The sequence below is a fragment of the Macaca fascicularis genome, chromosome 18 (assembly GCF_037993035.2).
Source record: "Macaca fascicularis isolate 582-1 chromosome 18, T2T-MFA8v1.1".
Classification (NCBI taxonomy): domain Eukaryota; kingdom Metazoa; phylum Chordata; class Mammalia; order Primates; family Cercopithecidae; genus Macaca; species Macaca fascicularis.
The window spans coordinates 42650276-42671716 of record NC_088392.1 but is presented as its reverse complement, the minus strand read 5'-3'; the positions used below and the strand labels follow the sequence as shown (position 1 = coordinate 42671716).

Here is a 21441-nt window from a genome sequence, read left to right as displayed (position 1 = left end):
AAAGATCCTGCTTAGTGTTAAGCCACTTCCATTTTGGAGAAAACTGGTTTTAAAAATTACAAATCCAAAATTTGATCCATAAAACTTTTGCAATACTTAGGTTTAAAAAAAAAAAACACTTGAATGAAAACTATAGGAAGGAAAACGCTTACAGAGATATCATTATTTACTTTCAGGTTTTTAAAAAGAACTCTGGTGAACCATTCATTTATTTTTAAACATGAGAATAATGTACTCTAAAGAATGGGTAGATGAAAGGACTAAATCATTAGCATAGTCTTCTTCATCTTTGGTAATGTATAATGAAAATATTCTAATCGCCCTTCTTTGCTCCTGTAACCTGAAACAGAATACATGGCTCTCCCTCGTCTACCACTACCAACTCCTTCTTCTGCCACTCCTGGTGCATACAAGGTACCTCTTTTGTGAAGCAGCAGCTGAGGAGACTCTGGCAGTCACTACGGCCAACAAAAAGCCCAAGGAAGAAGTCAAAACTGAGAACAATGATCACACTAATTTGAAGGTGGCCGGGCAGGATGGTTCTGTGGTGCAGTTTAAGATTAAGAGGCATATGCCACTTGGTAAACTAATGAAAGACTAATGTGAATGACAGGCATTGTCAATGAGGCAGATGAGATTCCAATTTGATGGGCAATCAATCAATGAAACAGATACACCTGCACATTTGGAAACAGAAGATGAAGATACAATGGATGTGTTGTGTTCCAGTAGCAGACAGGAGGTGTCTAGCGAAAAGGGAACCTGCTTCTTTACTCCAGAATTCTGTTCTTACAGACGAAGATTACATTCTCAATCAAAAAATGGCAATTTGATTCCACCACATCCTGATGACTACAGTAGTTTTCTCTATTCTTTCATTTCCTCCTTCCCCATTCCTTTATGGTAGCTAAAGTAGCTGGTATATGTGCACAAGCATATTGCATTTTTTAAACTAAATAGCCAGTGGTATGTTCTAACTGACATCAAGTGGAGATGGGATGGGGAAAAACACTGATTCTGTGAAAATACCCTTTCTCCATTAGTGGCATATTCATTCAGCTATCTTTACATTTCAGTAAGTTATTTTGCTCTGTTTTAACATCACCACCAAAAACCCCATAAAAATCCCTGCATATCTTGTTCAATTAGAGAATTTTAAGGTTTTTCATTTATCAATGTAAAACCAAAGACAATTTTATAACTTTTCCTGCGTAGCTGTTACATACAGGGCAATCTGTCTTTAAGTAGGGATAAATTACTCAAAAAAAAAAAAAAATTCTAGTTTTCCCTTCAGGTCAAGCATCTTGGTGTTTACATAAACTTCTTGTTTAAAAAAAAAAAAAAAAGAATAGGGCTGGGCGCGGTGGTTCAGCACTTTTGGGGAGGCCAAGGCGGGCAGATCACTTGAGGTCAGGAGTTCAAAACCAGCCTGGTAAAACCACATCTCTGCATCTCTACTAAAAATACAAAAATTAGCTGGGCATGGTGGCAGGTGCCTGTAATGCCAGCTATTAGGGAGGCTGAGGGACAAGAATGAGGCAGGAGAATCACTTGAACCTGGGAGGCGGAGGTTGTAGTGAGCCAAGATCGCACCACTGCACTCCATGCACTCCAGCCTGGGCAACAGTGGGAGACTCTGTCTCAGAAAAAAAAAAAAAAAAAAAAAAAAGGTTCCTTTACAGTGGAAAAACCTGCCAGATAAACTTTAAATCAAATGATCAAATTAACACCAGTAAATGGGACAAACCAACATCATGTGCTTCCTGAGAGAGACAACATCACCTGTGTAGGATTCCTAGTTAAATGTTCAACCCAACTTGAATCACAAGGAAAAAGTCAGGCAATTCAAATTAAAGAAAATTGTACGAAACAACTGACTGGGTAAGGAACTGTATCAATTAAAGGAGTCTGAAAAGACACGGCAACTAAATGCAATGCATGAGAGTAATATAAAGCCAATGGAGCAAGGATTAACAATTAGTGACTTTAGGTGAAGAATATATGGTTTTTACTGCACTATTACAAACTTTCAACATAAAAAGTTTGAGAAAAATGCTAGCTCTCTTATCAAAGTGGGCAAAAGAATGATGTTTTCATACCTAATAACAGTGTGATATATAACTATACAAAGTGTTTTTGTCCACGATTCCTGGCTCATAACTCCCATACCCTTGGTTGAAGTGAACAGAATCTCTGACCTTCTCCTGTCCGCTTTTCACCTGCCCAAGGCAGAACTCTCATCTGATTGTGGGTCAAAAGACCCTCATTCCAGAGAGGTTCTGTCTCATACCCTGGAGGAAGGAATGCTGCAGAGGGATCAATAATAATCTAAACAGGCCTTACTGGGTTTAGATCATGCCCTTTACATTCAATCACATTTTCACACAGTTGCGCATACTTCAATCATACCTATCCAATGAAGTCTCCATTGATAGGGCTCCATGGGGGCTTTTGGGGAGCTGATCACATGGAGGCTGACAGGAGGGTGAACAAGAATGCCCCTTCGTGCTGTGAGGGTGGCACACCCCAACTCCATGGGGACAGAAGCTCTCAGTGGGGACCCTTCCAGACCTTGCCCTATGTATCTCTTCATTTTGGCTGTTAATTTATATCCTTTAATAAATCCTTTGTAATAAATTGATAAATGTAAGTGTTTCCCTAAATTTGGTGAGCTGTGCTAGCAAATTAATCAAACCCAAAGTGGGACGTGTGAAAACCTCAACTTGAAGCCAGTCGGTAAGAAGTTCCACAGGCCAGGACTCATGACTGGTGTCTGAAAATGGAGAAGGCAGTCTTGGAGACTAAGCCCTCAACCTGTGGGATTTGACACTACCTCCAGGCAGACAGTGTTGGAACTGGAGGACTCCCAACTGGTATCTGCAGCAGAACTGATTGCTTGCTTGCTGATGGGGAAAAATCTCCACATATTTTGGGGTCACAGAAGTCTTCTGTATTGACCGTTGTTGTGCTGGTGTGACAGCAGAGGAAAAACAGTTTGAATGTTTTCTTCAAGAATGATAATAGTTACACAAAATGAAATTCCATGTATCTACCTCATCCCCAACTTAAGAATAGAACTAATGGCAATATTGCTGAAGCCTCCTGTAAGAATCTGGTCAGTTAAATTTCCTGGAAGTAACTGGTACAATTAATTTGTGATAATAATTTTGTTTCTTTCCTTCATATTTTTTACCAGTTGCTTAGTTTTACCATTTTCTTAGTTTTACCATTTTAGAATGTTATAAAAATGAAATCACAATGTACACATTCTTTCACAATTTTCATGATTTGTTTTGCTCAACATTGTATTTCTGAGATTCAGCCATGTTGGTGCCTTTTATACTCTACCAAAAGCAAAACCAAGATCCACCCTTTGGGATTATGACTAGAACTGCATTTAATCTGCAGGGCAGTATCAGGATAACTTATTTTTAAAGGAAATAAGATCATTATTATATTGCCATCCTATCCATCAACATACTGTATCTCTCCATTCACATAAGTTTTTTAGTTTTATAAATATCTACATAAATGGCTTGCATATATTTGTAGACACAACTCTATCATTGCTATAGTATTTTATATTACCTTTTCTAACAGTTTGGTGTTGCTGTATTAAAATACATTTTTTGGTTGTTGTTGTTGTCTTATATCCTTTAACCATTCCAAACTTTTTTTTTTTTTTTTTTTTTTTTGAGACAGGGCCTTGTTCTGTCACCCAAGCTGGAGTGCAGCTGCATGATCACAGCTCACTACAGCCTCAACTGCCCATGCTCAAGCAATCCTCTCACATCAGCCACCCAAGTAGCTGTTACCACAGGCATGCACCACCACGCCTGGCTAATTTATTTTTTCTGTAAAGATGGGGTCTTCCTATGTCTCTTAGGCTGGTCTCCAACTCCTAAGCTCAAGTGATCCTCCCACCCTGGCCTTCCCAAGTGCTGGGATTACAGGTGTGAGGCACCACACCTGGCCCCAAACTTTAATTCTAAAATAAGAAAAAAAGAAAATTGTCACTTGTAGTTGGTAATTATTATCTACATAGAAAATTATTGTCTACATAGAGAATTTTCTATGTAGTCAATAATTACCAACCACAAGTGATAATTTTTTTCTATTTTTCTTATTTTCTGTTTTATTATTCTAATTAGGAACTCCATAATTGAATAGAAGTAGTGATAGCATGCATCCTTATTATATTCTTGATTTTTTAAAGGAATATTTTTAGTATTCATACATTAAGTAAGCTTGCTGTAGGACTCTGCTGATATTTTAGCCATTTAAGAAAGTTCCCTTCTACTCCCTGTTGCTAAGAATTTTTGTCATAAATGGCTATTGGATTTTACCTACTACTTTTTCTGTATGCAATGAGATGATCACATTTTTTCCCCTTAAGTGTCAATGAGGTCAATTAATATTAAGTAAATCCTGCACAAATCCAATGCAGTCCTGATATATTATCTTTTTTTACTTACTGCTAGATTCAAATACTAAAAGATTAGAAACAACCTAAATGACCATCAACAGAAGGCTAGTTTAATAAATTATGGTATTTGTCAGGTTTTTCCACATTCAGTATTTTTCCCTTTCATTTTATTCTTTGGGGCTGAGTCATTAAAGAGGGTAGGGAGGAACTAAACTCTACCTTCTAAAAACAGGAGTATCCTCATATATTATTTCCAATTCTTCAGTGAGAAAGACTTGTTCTCTATTGATTTACTCAATCATTTATTTATGTAATCTGTATGGGTTCACAGATATTTATTCTGTTCTTTGTGCCATAAGCTAATACTATGTCACTTATTTTGTTGCTGAAATTGTTTTAGCTTTGGTCATTGAGAGCTCTCTCAAGTTGGCTCCTGTGCTTCCATCCTTTTGTTTTTTGAGCACTTCTTTGCTTTTGGAACTACATGATGCTCCAGACTCACCTTGTCTTTTCCTGTAAGCTGATAATTGATTACATTTTGATATGGTTTGGCTGTGTTCCCACTCAAATCTCATCTTGAATTGCAGCTCCCATAATCCCCACATGTTGTGGGAGGGACCCAGTGGGAGGTAAATGAATCATGTGGGCAGGTTCTCCCGTGCTGTTCTCGTGACAGTGAGTAAGCCTCACAAGATCTGATGGCTTAATTAACTGCAGTTCCCCACACACGCTCTCTTGCCTGCCACCATGTAAGACGTGCCTTTGTTACTCCTTTGCCTTATGCCATGATTGTGAGGCCTCCCCAGTAATGTGGAATTGTGAGTCCATTAAACCTCTTTCCTGTATAAATTATGCAGTCTTGGGTATGTCCTTATAGCAGCATGAGAATGAACTAGTACAGATTTTTAGATGATTGGGAAAGAAAAGAATAATATTTTATGATACATTAAAATAATATGAAATTAAAGTTTTAGTTCCATAAATAAATGCTTTTCATTTCATAAAAAAAAAAAGTTTGTAGAAAAAAATTTTCTTTCCTGTTACCTAGATATCTACCTAACATTCTCAATTTTGCTTTTTGGCCTGCAAAGCCTTACTATCTGGCCCTTTACAGAAAAAGTTTATTGACCCTGTGCTAGGGGAGGAGATTCCTACTGGTGAAGACTGGCAAAAAAACACACACAAAAAACCTAAAACCAGCAAGCTAAACACCCTTAATTCCACTTACAGAGAAATACACATAACACTATGCCCTATATGGTCACAGAAAGTGAGTACATATGTTCTCATAAAGAAAAAACTCGTATATGCTTCTATTTAGAAGTGTGAGGGCAAAAGTGGGCTCTGACGAGAAAGAAAAATAATGAAGAAAATACATGTGATTATATAAGAATAAGAGAACAGACCATAAATAAGTATTTAAGTAATGAACAAAAAGAACATTACAGCTACACGGGATCTTCAAGATTATCTGCTCTCGAATCACCCCTCACCCCTCTTTCTACACACACTGGTTTTACACCTTGCTTGGGAAAACCAAGGTCCAGATAATGTCTACACAGATACTACCTTCTCTTGAAGATGATGGTGCTCAGATGAAGAAATTACTAACAAAGATTTGTTACTAAATTTGCCTTCTAACTTTTTCTAAAGGTTCAATGCACCCGACAAACTATTCTTAAATGAAACAGAATTTACCTCCCTACAGAGAATATACCAGACATACCACACAAATATTAAATAGATCTTTGGCATATTATTTATAAAATACCTATTATATTAATGCAAAGAATGTTATTAATAATGTATAAAATTAGATATACAAAAGGAATACAAATTTAATGAAAAAATTTGAAAGCACGTGTCCAAGAAGCTATTTTTCTCTTTTAAAAGAAGATTGTTGGCCAGGTACAGTGGCTCGCACCTGTAATCCCAGCACTTACGGTGGCTGAGGCAGGAAGATTGCTTGAATTCAGGAGTTCGAGACCAGTGTGGGCCACAAAGTGAGACCCCCATCTCTATAAAAAATAAACAAAAAGTAGCCAAGCATGGTGGTGTGTGCCTGTAGTCCCAGTTACTGGGATTGCGTAAGCCCAGGAGTGTGGGGCTGCAGTGAGTTATGACTGTGCAGGCAGGGCAACACAGTGAGACTATATCCCTAAAACACACACACACACACACACACACACACACACATATACACACAATTTGTATTTTACTAATATTTCCTCATCACAATAAAGACACAACTACTCATGATGCTTAAGAAATAATGCAGTGTGCTAGTAGAGTTATTTGTCTAGTTAACTGAAGGTAACTAGAAATGATAAATGTTTATTTCAAATAACTATTACTCAAAACATTTTGGGATTTTTCTTTAGGAATTACCATCAATGTTAGCATATGTGTCACACATGAAAATCAGCTTCATTAACCAATGGCTCCATTTTATTTTTAACTCCAAGTGGCATTACCATCCTTGACTACCCATCTCATTCAGCAGGCTTTATTCTGAAACTTTCAAAATTAAATCCATCTTTAAAGCATACAAATTGTAACCAATAAAAATATCCCAAAGAATAGGTACTAGCTCTGAAAGCAATTCAAAAATAGGAATCCAAAAATATCTTGAGCAATGTAGAAGCTTATCGTTTTCCACCCTGACTACTTTGATAGGGTAAACATTTATTGAATAAACTCTGGTATGCTTATTTTTAAAAATCGCTTTAAACTTGGGCTTCCATAATACAGCAGGCTAAGAATCAAATTAACTCTCCAAATAAAACCTAACAATACTAGATCAAAAACTTATACACGTGTCTGTGTGCGTGTGTGCACGCATGTGTGTGTGTAAGCCACAAGGTGCAAGGAAAAAAGGAATTGTTAGATCTGAATAAAAGCAAGAACTCAGGAGATGAGCAGAACACTGGCCTGTTTTGGCTCCAAAGGTATCTGTCACACTATGTGACCTTGGGTTATCTTTTTTCCCCATGAGCCTCTTCAGGGAATAAAATATAAACTCAGAGCCCATCTGAAGAGACAGATCCTCTGACCTAAAAACCAAGACCTCACTGTAAGGGTGAGCCAGAAATAAACCTATCCCAGGCACTCCCTCCCTACCTTGTCTCAGTTGACTACAAGAAAATCAACTGCTTTGAAACGTGGCCCAAAGGGGTGGGAGGTAGAAAGTGCTGCAGAGAATTTGGAACCATAAACCAGTGCTGGGCTCAATTTGCAGACCAAATTCACATCACCTAAGATAAGCCTCAGAAAAACTTCAAGATTTTAATTAGTGTGACCTTGACTAGCAGGTGCCTGGCTATAGCAAATATAAACCCTCCCTCAAAATACTAGTTTTCAGCCCAAACAGCAAAGAAATCCCATAAATAAAATCAAAGAGCCAAGCATGGCAGCATAGGCCTGTAGTCCTAGCTACTTGGGAGGCTAAGGTGGGAGGACTGCTTGGCCTCAGGAGTTCAAGGCCGCAGCGAACTATGATAGCATCACAGAGCAAGACCCTGTCTCAAAAAAAAAAAAAAAATCAAATCAAATTCTAACAATGATGAGCCAGTAACCTAAGGAAACAAGTCATGGTAAGGGAGCACCTACAGAAACAACAGACTGCATAAGCAGCCCTATAAGGGCTTCTTATTCTTCTAATGTAATTATCATAATGCCTACATGTTTAAAAAACAAAAGATGCCAGGCGCGGTGGCTCACGCCTGTAATCCCAGCACTTTGGGAGGCCGAAGCGGGCGGATCACGAGGTCAGGAGATTGAGACCATCCTGGCTAACACGGTGAAACCCCGTCTCTATTAAAAATACAAAAAATTAGCCGGGCGTGGTGGCAGGCACCTGTAGTCCCAGCTGCTTGGGAGGCTGAGGCAGGACAATGGCATGAAACCGGGAGGCGAAGCTTGCAGTGAGCTGAGATCGTGCCACTGCACTCTAGCCTGGGCGACAGAACGAGACTCCGTCTCAAAAAAAAAAAAAAAAAAAAAAAAAGGGCAAGATAAAAAACATGAGGAGAAAACACATGAAAGACTATCAATGTACAGATTCATTCAGAAGGCCCAATGAATTCTAAGCAAGATAAATGAAAATAAATCCACATCTAAACCCTCGCTATACGCCAATGGCAAAGAGAAGATCTTGAAAGCAGCCAAGGGAAAAGACAAATTACTTTCAAAGGAGCAACAGTTAAGACTCAGATTCAATGCAACTCCAATCAATATCCCAAAAAGTGTCTTGTGGAATTTGATAAGCTGATGCTAAAATGGTTACACCAGTACAAATGGCCAAGTATAGCCCAGACACTTCAACCAAGACCGAACAAGAAAAAGAAAGCAGGCCTTGCTTTACCTAATATCCAGACTTACCTAATGAGGTCCTGTAATTAATTAAAATGGTGTGGTATTAGTACATATGGAGACAAACTCACCAATGGAACAGAAAATACAGAAAAAGATCCCAATATGTGTAGAAACTTCATATATGATAAAAGTAGTGTCTCCGATTAGTAAAGAAAAAATAAAATGATCAATAATATGGTGTTGGAACCATGGAATATCCGTATGAGAAAAAATGAAATTGGACTCCCACATCACACCATACACAACAATTTCTTTTTCCAAGGAGATTAAACAACCACATGTTTAAGGCAAAACTGTAAAACTTTTAGATAGGAGAGTATCTTCATGACTTGAGGACAGAAAAGGTTTTCTAAAACGAGACATGAAAAGCACAAACCATTGAAGAAAATACAAATAAATTCAACTGTATTTCAAAAGTACCATAAAGAGAGTGAAAATATAGAAAAAGAACTTATTTTTCTAACACATGTAGGAAAAGACAAGATTCCAGGAAGTATAAAGTACAAATAGTAAGAAAAAGATGAATGACCCAATAGAAAAACTGCATAAGATCTTAACATATCCTTTACAAAAGAGCAAATCTGGCCGGACGCGGTGGCTCACACCTGTAATCCCAGCACTTTGGGAGGCCAAGGTGGGCGGATGACCCTAGGTTAGGCATTCAAGACCAGCCTAGCCAACAAGGTGAAACCGTGTCTCTACAAATACTAAAATTATCTGAATCCCAGCTACTCGTGAGGCTGAGGAGGGAGAATTGCTTAAACCTGGGAGGCGGAGGTTGCAGTGAGGCCGAGATCACGCCATTGCACTTCAGCCTGGGCGACAGAGCGAGACTGTGTCTCAAAAAAAAAAAAAAAAAAAAGGGGGCAAATCTGAACAGCAAATAAATGAAAATGAAGATACTCAAAGCTCACTGGTAATCAGGAAAATACAAATTTCACGCCCAGTGAGATCAATGCACCAACCTACAGATGCGCAAAATTTAAGACTGCAAACACCAAAGGCTGTCAACAGGAATTCCCATATGCTGCTGGTGAAAGAATATACTTGTACAAGCATTTTGGAATTAGTCTGGCATCACCATACCCTATGATCTGGCAATTCCACTTCCAAGTATACCTTTGAGAGATTATTTCACAGTGTACCATGATACATGAACAAAGACGTCTATAACAGCACCACTTGTAACAGCCAGAAAATGGAAACAATATAAATGTCCATCAACAACAGAATGGATACAGCATGTTTCCAAGGGCTGTGGCTGGTGGTAGCCATGGGATCTCCAACTGCATGCAAGAGCAACCTGGAAAGACTTTGACAGCGCAGGTCAGTACAATACCTGCAAGCTGCAACTCAGCTTTCCTATAATGTTTCAGGACCAGGGCTGGAAGCGCCTTCCATGTGTCAACTTCCAGTGTAGATGGGTGTTTTGTTTTGTTTTGTTTGAGACGGAGTCTCACTCTGTCACCCAAGTGGAGTGCAGTGGCATGATCTTGGCTCACGGCAACCTCCACCTCCCGGGTTCAAGCGATTCTCCTGCCTCAACCTCCCGAGTATCTGGGATTACAGGTGCCCGCCATCACACCCAGCTAATTTTCTTGTATTTTTAGTATAGATGGGTTTCACCATGTTGGCTAGATTGGTCTCAAACTCCTGACCTCAGGTGATTCGCCCCCTTGGCCTCCCCTCCCAAAGTGCTGAGATTAGAGGCATGAGCCACTGCTCCTGGCCAGTTTAGCTTTCACACTAAGCTTTTTGTTCTGCAGGTTGCCCCCAAGTTTCCTGGCAGTGTGTGATCTTGAGGAGGTGAGCTTGTTTCTGGAGCTGTGCTTTAAGATTCATGTTACATGCAAAAATGTCCTCGTGTGTGACTATGGACCTATGGATTTGGGAGAATCTCTATGGGAAGCAGAAGGCAAGACCCCAGTCGTTTTAGGTAGAAACAACAGCATGCTGTACATGCAGATCAATTAAAGATTAATAAAGACTGATAAAAGTAAAAACAACAACAACAACAACAACAAAAACCAGAATGGATAAATAAGTTGTGGTATATTTATACACAGAAAAAAAAGGCAGCAGAAAGAACTTACATTCAAATCGCTTTACATAACTCTCAGAAATCTCCTAGAGGGTGAAAAAAGCAAGTCAAAAAAGAATATGTATAGTATGGTTTAATATTATAGTACTCAAAAATACAGATGCATACATAGGTGATAAAACCGTAAAGAGAAGCAAGGGAATGATTATCACAACAGTGGGGATACTAATTACCCTCCAGAGGGCAGGAAGCAGATGCAAACCAAGAGGAGCACAAAGGGAGCCTCTAAGGTATGGCAATACTCTACTTCTTAACCTAGACAATGAGAATATGGGTGCTTTTAATTTTACTATAATTATTTTAAACATATATGTTTTACATACTCTTATACAGATGATATATTGCACAATAAAAAATGAGTCTTCTTATATTTTAGTCAGTTATTTCTCATACATTTAATAGTTATAAAAAGCTAAATTAGTCCAGTAGTCCAGACAATTACTATACACTCAGCATAAAAGCCTCCACCTCTAAGGCATTTTGAATTTTAAGTAAATCCCCAATTCTGTTTGTCTTTCATAATGTATCTGATGAAAGAGGGAAAAAGAAGACTGCAGAGGTTAAAAAATATATTAATAGCTGTGGTTAATCACGTTGCAACTGCAAAATCCTCCCTTCTGTAAAAGTCCACATGTTGGGGGAGGGATTGCATTGGGAGTTATACCTGATGTAAATGACGAGTTGATGGGTGCTGATGAGTTGATGGGTGCAGCACACCAACATGGCACAAGAATACATATGTAACAAACTTGCACATTATGCACATGTACCCTAGAACTTAAAGTATAATAATAATAAATAAATTAACATTAATTAATTAATTAATTAATTTAAAAAAGTCCACATGTTATTCTATTTCTGATCTTTACTGTGACCTTGAATTGAAGGGTTATATAAGCAATAGCATCAACTATTACCTCCATGAGAGGGAAAACAGCTTGTTCATCAAAAGACTAGACCATTCCTAGGGATTGTATTTGGATGCGTAACAGTTAAAAAATTCTTTGAAGTACACTAACTGCCCCACAAAAGGATGGACCAAAAGAGGCATTTTCTTTTCATATATACAGAGGAATCTAAAATTGCTTCTCCCAAAATCCAACTTTTACAGGAGACATCTAATATTCAATAAAAAGTGTTACCTCTGAAGGTGATTAAAGAACAAAATACGAACAAGACTAGAAAAACAATGAAAGTAAGAATTGTACTATTTACTTGGAGCCAGAGAACTATCATAATAAATATCTATCATTTTAATCCTAATTGAAGCATCCACACAGGCTTAATGTTACCAAAACTTTTTAAAAGCCTATATTCTTTGCTATCATCAGTTCCATAGAACATACCTTTTAAACTCTAAAATGCTCATCTGGAGCACCACATATTTGAGAGTGACTGACTAAGGCCTAGAATAAAATTGAGATGCCCCATTCATACCTCAAAATATACTTACTTCTTCAGTTAGTCCCAGTAACTTGATCACTTTGACCTCTCTTCTTGTCCAAACCTTTTTTCTTTTCTTTTCTTTCTTTTTTTTCTTTGTTTTTTTTTTTTTTTTTTTTTTGGAGAGAAGATCTGACTCTATCTCCTAGGCTGGAGTGCAGTGGCACAATCTCTCAGCTCACTGTAACCTCTGCCTCCCCGCAGTGGCACAATCTCTCAGCTCACTGCAACCTCTGCCTCCCCAGCTCAAGCCATCCTCTTACCTCCGCCTCCCAAGTAGCTGGAACCACAGGTGTGCACCACCATGTCCAGCTAATTTTTTTACTTTTAGTAGAGACGGGTTTCACCACATTGCCTAGGATGGTCTCGAACTGGTGAGTTCAAGCGATCTATCCGCCCTGGGCTCCCAAAGTGCTGGGATTACAGGCATGAGCCACCAAGCCTTGTCTGAACCTGTATAATACTCGTTACCTGAACTACAAGCCGGTATTTGATAAAATATAATTGTAAAATACTAATATAACTCTCAAAATAACTATAAAGGCTTCAAAGGTAGTGCCTGATTTTGTTCATCTTGGGTCCATACCCACAATCTCTCATAATCGGAACAAATTACATGGGAGACCCCTTAGAAGAGCCATAAACCACTGACAGAAATGCAAAGAAGAAAAGCAAATTCTCTCATTCCAAGAGGAGAACTTCAGATACTTCAGAGGACATCCGGGCTTGAATATCTCAGGGACATCTCAATCCAAGTCCTTTCACCCTCAAAGGTGCTCTTTCCCAGCCATCCCTATGAGTGGTTGGCAGCACCATCAATCCAGACGCCAAATTATGTCAGCAGTTCTACTTCCTTTACGATCTTAGATCCACTTACCTTCATCATTTTTAAAACTACCTTTTTGAAATTTGAAATCAACTCTCATCTAGACTATTTCAACAACATCTTTTTTTTTTTTTTTTGAGACGGAGACTTGCTCTGTCACCCAGCCTGGAGTGCAGTGGCGTGATCTTGGCTCACTGCAAGCTCTGACTCCTGGGTTCAGGCCGGTCTCCTGCCTCAGCCTCCCAAGCAGCTGGGACTACAGGTGCCCGCCACCACGCCCAGCTATTTTTTTGTATTTTTAGTAGAGACGGGGTTTCACCACGTTAGCCAGGATGGTCTCAATCTCCTGACCTCATGATCCACCCACCTCGGCCTCCCAAAGTGTTGGGATTACAGGTGTGAGCCACCGCACCCAGCGACAACAACTTCTTAATTGTCCTCTCTGCTTTGCATCTCCTATTACCAGTCCTAAATTATGCCCTAAAATGCAACCGTGGCAGTGGTTAAGGACAAGAAGAAAGGAGTGGTATAAATTTATAGACTGGGTATACATCTCCACTCACCAGCTAGGTGAACCTGGGCAACTTTCTTAACCTTTCTGCCTCAGTCTCCTCACTGGTAACGTAGAATAACACAACTCTAATGGTTCATAAGAGGATTAAAGAAAGTAATACCTGAAGATGGCCGAACAGGAACAGCTTCAGGCTACAGCTCCCAGCATGAGCAACACAGAAGACGGGTGATTTCTGCATTTCAGGGTACCGGGTTCATCTCACTGGGGCATATTGGACAGTGGGTGCAGGATGGTGGGTGCAGCCCACCGAGCAAGAGCCAAAGCAAGGTGAGGCATCACCTCACCTGGGAAGCACAAGGGAGAAGGGAATTCCCCTTCCTAGCCAAGAGAAACCGTGACACACAGCGCCTGGAAAATCGGGTCACTCCCACCCTAATACTGTGCTTTTGCAAGGGTCTTAGCAAACAGCACAATAGGAGATTACATCCCATGCCTGGCTCGGAGGGTACCAGGCCCTCGGGGCCTCCCTCATTGCTAGTGCAGCAGTCTGAGATCTAACTGCAAGGCAGCAGCAAGGCTGGGGAGGGGCGCCCACCGCTGCTGAGGTTTGAGTAGGTAAACAAAGTGACCAGGAAGCTCCAACTGGGTGAAGCCCACTGCAACTCAAGGAGGCCTGCCTGCCTCTGTAGACTCCAACTCTGGGGACAGGACATAGCCAAACAAAAGGCAGCAGAAACCTCTGCAGATTTAAATATTCTTGTCTGATAGCTTTAAAGAGAGTAGTGGTTCTCCCAGCACAGAGTCTGAGATCTGAGAACAGAAAGACTGCCTCCTCAAGTGGGTCCCTGACCCGCGAGTAGCCTAACTGGGAGACACCCCCAAGTAGGGGCAGACTAACACCTCACATGACTGGGTACACCTCTGAGACAAAGCTTCCAGAGGAACGATCAGGCAGCAACATTTGCTGTTCAGCAATATTCACTCTTCTGCAGCCTCCGCTGCTGATACCCAGGCAAATGGGGTCTGGAGTGGATCTCGAGCAAACTCCAACAGACCTGCAGCTAAGGGTCCTGACTGTTAGAAGAAAAACTAACAAACAGACAGGACATCCACACCAAAACCCCATCTGTACGTCACCATCATCAAAGACCAAAGATAGATAAAACCACAAAGATGGGGAAAAAACAGAGCAGAAAAGTTGAAAATCCTAAAAATCAGAGCGTGTCTCCCCCTCCAAAGAAACGCAGCTCCTAACCAGCAACAGAAGAAAGCTGGACAGAGAATGACGTTGACGAGTTGAGAGAAGAAGGCTTCAGACGATCAAACTTCTCCAAGCTAAAGGAGGAAGTTCGAACCCACTGCAAAGAAGCTAAAAACCCTGAAAAAAGATAAGATGAATGTCTAACTAGAATACCCAATGTAGAGAAGTCCTTAAATGACCTGATAAAGCTGAAAACCATGGAACAAGAACTACGTGACAAATGCACAAGCTTCAGTAACCAATTCAATCAACTGGAAGAAAGGGTATCAGTGATTGAAGATCAAATGGATGAAATGAAGCGAGAAGAGAAGTTTAGAGGAAAAAGAGTAAAAAGAAATGAACAAAGCCTCCAAGAAATACGGGACTATGTGAAAAGACCAAATCTACGTCTGACTGGTGTACCTGAAAGTGACAGGGAGAATGGAACCAAGTTGGAAAAGACTCTGCAGGATATTATCCAAGAGAACTTCCCCAACCTAGCAAGGCAGGCCAACATTCAAATTCAGGAAATACAGAGAACGCCACAAAGATACTCCTCGAGAAGAGCAACTCCAAGACATATAACTGTCAGATCCACCAAAGTTGAAATGAAGGAAAAAATGTTAAGGGCAGCCAGAGAAAAAGGTCGGGTTACCCACAAAGGGAAGCCCATCAGACTAACAGTGGGTCTCTCGGCAGAAACTCTACAAGCCAGAAGACAGTGGGGGCCAATATTCAACATTCTTAAAGAAAAGAACTTTCAACCCAGAATTTCATATCCAGCCAAACTAAGTTTCATAAGTGTAGGGGAAATAAAATCCTTTGCAGAGAAGCAAATGCTGAGAGAGTTTGTCACCACCAGGCCTGCCCTACAACAGCTCCTGAAGGAAGCACTAAACATGGAAAGGAAAAACTGCTACCAGCCACTGCAAAAACAAGTCAAAATGTAAAGACCATCAATGCTAGGAATAAACTGCATCAACTAACGAGCAAAATAACCAGCTAACATCATAATGACAGAATCAAATTCACACATAACAATATTAACCTTAAATGTAAATAAGCTAAATGCTCCAATTAAAAGACACAGACTGGCAAATTGGATAAAGGTCAAGACCTATCAGTGTGCTGTATTCAGGAGACCCATCTCACGTGCAGAGACACACATAGGCTGAAAATAAAGAGATGGAGGAAGATCTACCAAGCAAAAGGAAAACAAAAAAAGGCATGCGTTGCAATCTTAGTCTCTGATAAAACAGACTTTAAACCATCAAAGATCAAAAGAGACAAAGAAGGCCATTACATAACGGTAAAGGGATCAATTCAACAGGAAGAGTTAACTATCCTAAATATATATGCACCCAATACAGGAGCACCCAGATTCATAAAGCAAGTCCTCAGAGACTTACAAAGAGACTTAGATGCCCATACAATAATAATGGGAGACATTAACACCCCACTGTCAACATTAGACAGATCAATGAGACAGAAAGTTAACAAGGATATCCAGGAATTGAACTCAGCTCTGCACCAAGTGGACCTAATAGACATCTACAGAACTCTCCACCCCAAATCAACAGAATATACATTCTTCTCAGCACCGCATCACACTTATTCCAAAATTGACCACATAGTTGGAAGTAAAGCACTCCTCAGCAAATGTAAAAGAACAGAAATTATAACAAACTGTCTCTCAGACCACAGTGCAATCAAACTAGAACTCAGGATTAAGAAACTCACTCAAAACCACTCAACTACACAGAAACTGAACAACCTCATCCTGAATGACTACTGGGTACATAACGAAATGAAGGCAGAAATAAAGATGTTCTTTGAAACCAATGAGAACAAAAAGACAACATACCAGAATCTCTGGGACACATTTAAAGCAGTGTGTAGAGGGAAATTTATAGCACTAAATGCCCACAAGAGAAAGCAGGAAAGATCTAAAATTGACACCCTAACATCACAATTAAAAGAACTAGAGAAGCAAGAGCAAACACATTCAAAAGCTAGCAGAAGGCAAGAAATAACTAAGATCAGAGCAGAACTGAAGGAGATAGAGACACAAAAAACCCTCCAAAAAAAAATCAATGAATCTAGGAGCTGGTTTTGTGAAAAGATCAACAAAATTGATAGACTGCTAGCAAGACTAATAAAGAAGAAAAGAGAGAAGAATCAAATAGATGCAATAAAAAAGGATAAAGGGGATATCACCACCGACCCCACAAAAATACAAGCTACCGTCAGAGAATACTGTAAGCACCTCTACGCAAATAAACTAGAAAACCTAGAGGAAATAGATAAATTCCTGGACACATACACTCTCCCAAGAGTAAACCAAGAAGAAGTTGAATCCCTGAATAGACCAATAGCAGGCTCTGAAATTGAGGCAATAATTAATAGCCTAACAACCAAAAAAAGTCCAGGACCAGACGGATTCACAGCCGAATTCTACCAGAGGTACAAGGAGGAGCTGGTATCATTCCTTCTGAAAATACTCCAATCAACAGAAAAAGAGGGAACCCTCCCTAACTCATTTTTTGAGGCCAGCATCATCCTGATACCCAAGCCTGGTAGAGACACAACAAAAAAAGAGAATTTTCGACCAATATTCCTGATGAACATCGATGCAAAAATCCTCAACAAAATACTGGCAAACCGAATCCAGCAGCACATCAAAAAGCTTATCCACCATGATCAAGTGGGCTTCATCCCTGGGATGCAAGGTTGGTTCAACATACGTAAATCAATAAATGTAATCCAGCATATAAACAGAACCAAAGACAAATCCCACATGATTATCTCAATAGATGCGGAAAAGGCCTTTGACAAAATTCACAGCCCTTCATGCTAAAAACTCTTAATAAATTTGGTACTGATGGAATGTATCTCAAAATCATAAGAGTTATTTATGACAAACCCACAGCCAATATCATACTGAATGGGCAAAAACTGGAAAAATTCCCTTTGAAAACTGGCACAAGACAGGGATGCCCCTCTCACCACTCCTATTCAACATAGTGTTGGAAGTTCTGGCCAGGGCAATCAGGCAGGAGAAAGAAATAAAGGGTATTCAATTAGGAAAAGAGGAAGTCAAATTGTCCCTGTTTGCAGATGACACGATTGTATATTTAGAAAGACCCATCGTCTCAGCCCCAAATCTCCTTAAGCTGATAAGCAACTTCAGCAAAGTATCAGGATACAAAATCAATGGGCAAAAATCACAAGCATTCTTATATACCGATAACAGACAAACAGAGAGCCAAATCATGAATGAACTCCCATTCACAACTGCTTCAAAGAAAATAGAATACCTAGGAATCCAACTTACAAGGGATGTGAAGGACCTCTTCAAGGAGAACTACAAACCACTGCTCAATGAAATAAAAGAGGACACAAACAAATGGAAGAACATTCCATGTTCATGGATAGGAAGAATCAATGTCGTGAAAATGGCCATACTGCCCAAGGTAATTTATAGATTCAATGTCATCCCCATCAAGCTACCAATGACTTTCTTCACAGAATTGGAAAAAACTGCTTTAAAGTTCATATAGAACCAAAAAAGAGCCCGCATTGCCAAGACAATCCTAAACCAAAAGAACAAAGCTAGAGGCATCACGCTACCTGACTTCAAACTATACTACAAGGCTACAGTAACCAAAACAGCATGGTACTGGTACCAAAACAGAGCTATAGACCAATGGAACAGAAGAGAGCCCTCAGAAATAATACCACACATCTACAGCCATCTGATCTTTGACAAACCTGAGAAAAACAAGAAATGGGGAAAGGATTCCCTATTTAATAAATGGTGCTGGGAAAACTGGCTAGCCATATGTTGCAAGCTGAAACCGGATCCCTTCCTTACACATTATACAAAAATTAATTCAAGATGGATTAAAGACTTAAATGTTAGACCTAAAACTATAAAAACCTTAGAAGAAAACCTAGGCAATACCATTCAGGACATAGGCATGGGCAAGGACTTCATGTCTAAAACACCAAAAGCAAGGGTAACAAAAGCCAAAATTGACAAATGGGATCTAATTTAACTAAAGAGTTTCTGCACAGCAAAAGAAACTACCATCAGAGCGAACAGGCAACCTATAGAATGGGAGAAAATTTTTGCAATCTACTCATCTGACAAAGGGCTAATATCTAGAATCTACAAATAACTCAATCCAATTTACAAGAAAAAAACAAACAATCCCATCAAAACGTGGGTGAAGGATATGAAGACACTTCTCAAAAGAAGACATTTATGCAGCCAACAGACACGTGAAAAGATGCTCATCATCACTCACCATCAGAGAAATGCAAATCAAAACCACAATGAGATACTATCTCACAACAGGTAGAATGGCAATCATTAAAAAGTCAGGAAACAACAGGTGCTGGAGAGGATGTGGACAAATAGGAACACTTTTACACTGTTGGTAGGACTGTAAACTAGTTCAACCATGTGGAAGACAGTGTGGTGATTCCTCAAGGATCTAGAAGTAGAAATATCATTTGACCCAGCCATCCCATTACTAGGTATGTACCCAAAGGATTATAAATCATGCTGCTATAAAGAAACATGCACATGTATGTTTACTGTGGCACTATTCACACTAGCAAAGACTTGGAATCAACCCAAATGTCCATCAAAGACAGACTGGATTAAGAAAATGTGGTACATATACACCATGGAATACAATGCAGCCACAAAAAAGGATGAGTTCATGTCCTTTGTAGGGACATGGATACAGTCGGAAATCATCATTCTCAGCAAACTGTCGCAAGAACAGAAAACCAAACACCGCATGTTCTCACTTATAGGTGGGAACTGAACAATGAGAACACTTGGACACAGGAAGGGGAGCATCACACACCGGGGCCTGTTGTAGGGTGGGGGGGCGGGAGGGATAGCATTAGAACATATACCTAATGTATGACGAGTTAATGGGTGCAGCACACCAACATGGCACATTATTAGTGTGCTGCACATTGTGCACATGTACCCTACAACTTAAAGTTTAATAAAAAATTAAAAAGAAAAAAAAAAAGAAAGTAATACCTATGAAGAATTGTGAATTGTATTCCGCTCAGAGAAAGGTTGGGTTATGTATGTGGAGGGCTGGGAGAGAGAAGCAAGGAGGGAAATTATGGATATATCAAGGGCTACAAAAACCACAGGATACATATGATGCAAAGTTCTAAAGCGTTAGTATAACTTGAGGATTTGAGAAAACATACCTAAATATATATTATGGCATATTATTCAAAACTTACATACTTAAAACAAGAGATTTTAATACAAATCTTCCCTTGGGAGACTGGAGCTCTACAGAACATGCCTTCTAAAACTCCTGGGAAGTACAAATTTTCTGTCCTTCCCTATACGGTTCCAGACTTTTCTGGAACCACTGTACACATTCAATAAATGACGGTATTATTCAGCCACTCCCCAGTTAAAATTCTTCCAGTGTCTCCCCGCTGTCCTCTGGATAGTCTGAACAATGAACACTGGTGGAGAGAGCCCTGGTTTACCCTCTCCAACTCACTTGTCTCCACTAGCACCCAAGTTCCACGGTACTGCAGTCGGCCAAGAGCTCTACACTTTGCCTCCCTCGTTGCGGGACTTTTGTCTGCAACTACTCGGGCCCCTCTACACCCTCGTCTCCTGGCCAATCCCTCCAGCCCTCAGTCTCAGATAACCATCACTTCCTCTGGCGTGCTCCCCTGGGTCCAACTCCTTTTCTCCCCTAGGGTCCCTAGGGGCCATCTGTGTTCCTACTACATTTACCACTGTCCCGGTTACCAGTACGGGCCTCTCCTACTAAACCATTAAGCTCTGTGCATAAGGTAGTGTGCTGCCTTTCCCACTGTGTTATTCAGGCGTTCAACGAAGACTGTGAATTAACTCATGAATCCCAGTGTCCAGAGCTACTAGGCCCCAACAACAAACTCTTTCAGCACCAACTCAACTTCCATCCCCCTATCTCTTGGCTGGGAAGGAGCCTCAAGACTGGTCACTGCACTCGGTTCTAGCCCAAGTACCAGGGCCTTACAAACGCCACACTGACCAGGAGGGACGCTAGCTCCAAAATACAAACCAAGAGCACGCTTTGAGGAATGATTGACACACTAGTGTCACAATCCGCCCCGGAGAGACCCACAGTGCGCCTCGAGCCCAGCTGTGCGCACGCGCGGGGCCAAGGCAAAGAGTTCGGTCCCTTCGCTGAAGGCATGGAATGTGCACAGAGCAAGACCGCAGGCTGGCCAGGCCTGAGAGGAGGGGCGGCCTGTGGGCGCCACTGGTAGTTCCCGAACCCTGTCACAAAAACTGCAGCCTCCCGGCCCCAATTCCGCTTTTTCCTCTTCCGTCCCACAACAGCTCCTCACCCACACTCCGTACGCCGTCCTCAGGAAACGCCCCCACTAACGGCAAAACCAGCCAGCCACGCTGGCCGCAGGTTCCTCTCAGCCGGGATGAAAATCCCCGCAGCGTCCCAACGGACGCCGGAAG

At 40.5% G+C, this 21441-nt stretch overlaps 1 protein-coding gene and 1 non-coding gene across 2 annotated transcripts in view; one reads left to right on the top strand and one right to left on the bottom strand.

The window, feature by feature from the left end:
• The window catches only part of HDHD2 (haloacid dehalogenase like hydrolase domain containing 2), a 48963-nt gene extending 27527 nt beyond the window's left edge, over nucleotides 1–21436 (bottom strand). Inside the window, exon 1 of the mRNA XM_074022387.1 lies at nucleotides 21318–21436. The gene's annotated coding sequence lies outside the window, so the exon portion shown is untranslated. The remainder of the gene's footprint in view (nucleotides 1–21317) is intronic.
• Nucleotides 10039–10170, top strand: LOC123570111 (small nucleolar RNA SNORA44). Its single transcript, XR_006694118.1, has one exon. It is a non-coding gene; the product is annotated as a small nucleolar RNA SNORA44 (small nucleolar RNA).
• Nucleotides 21437–21441: the final 5 nt, after the last annotated feature.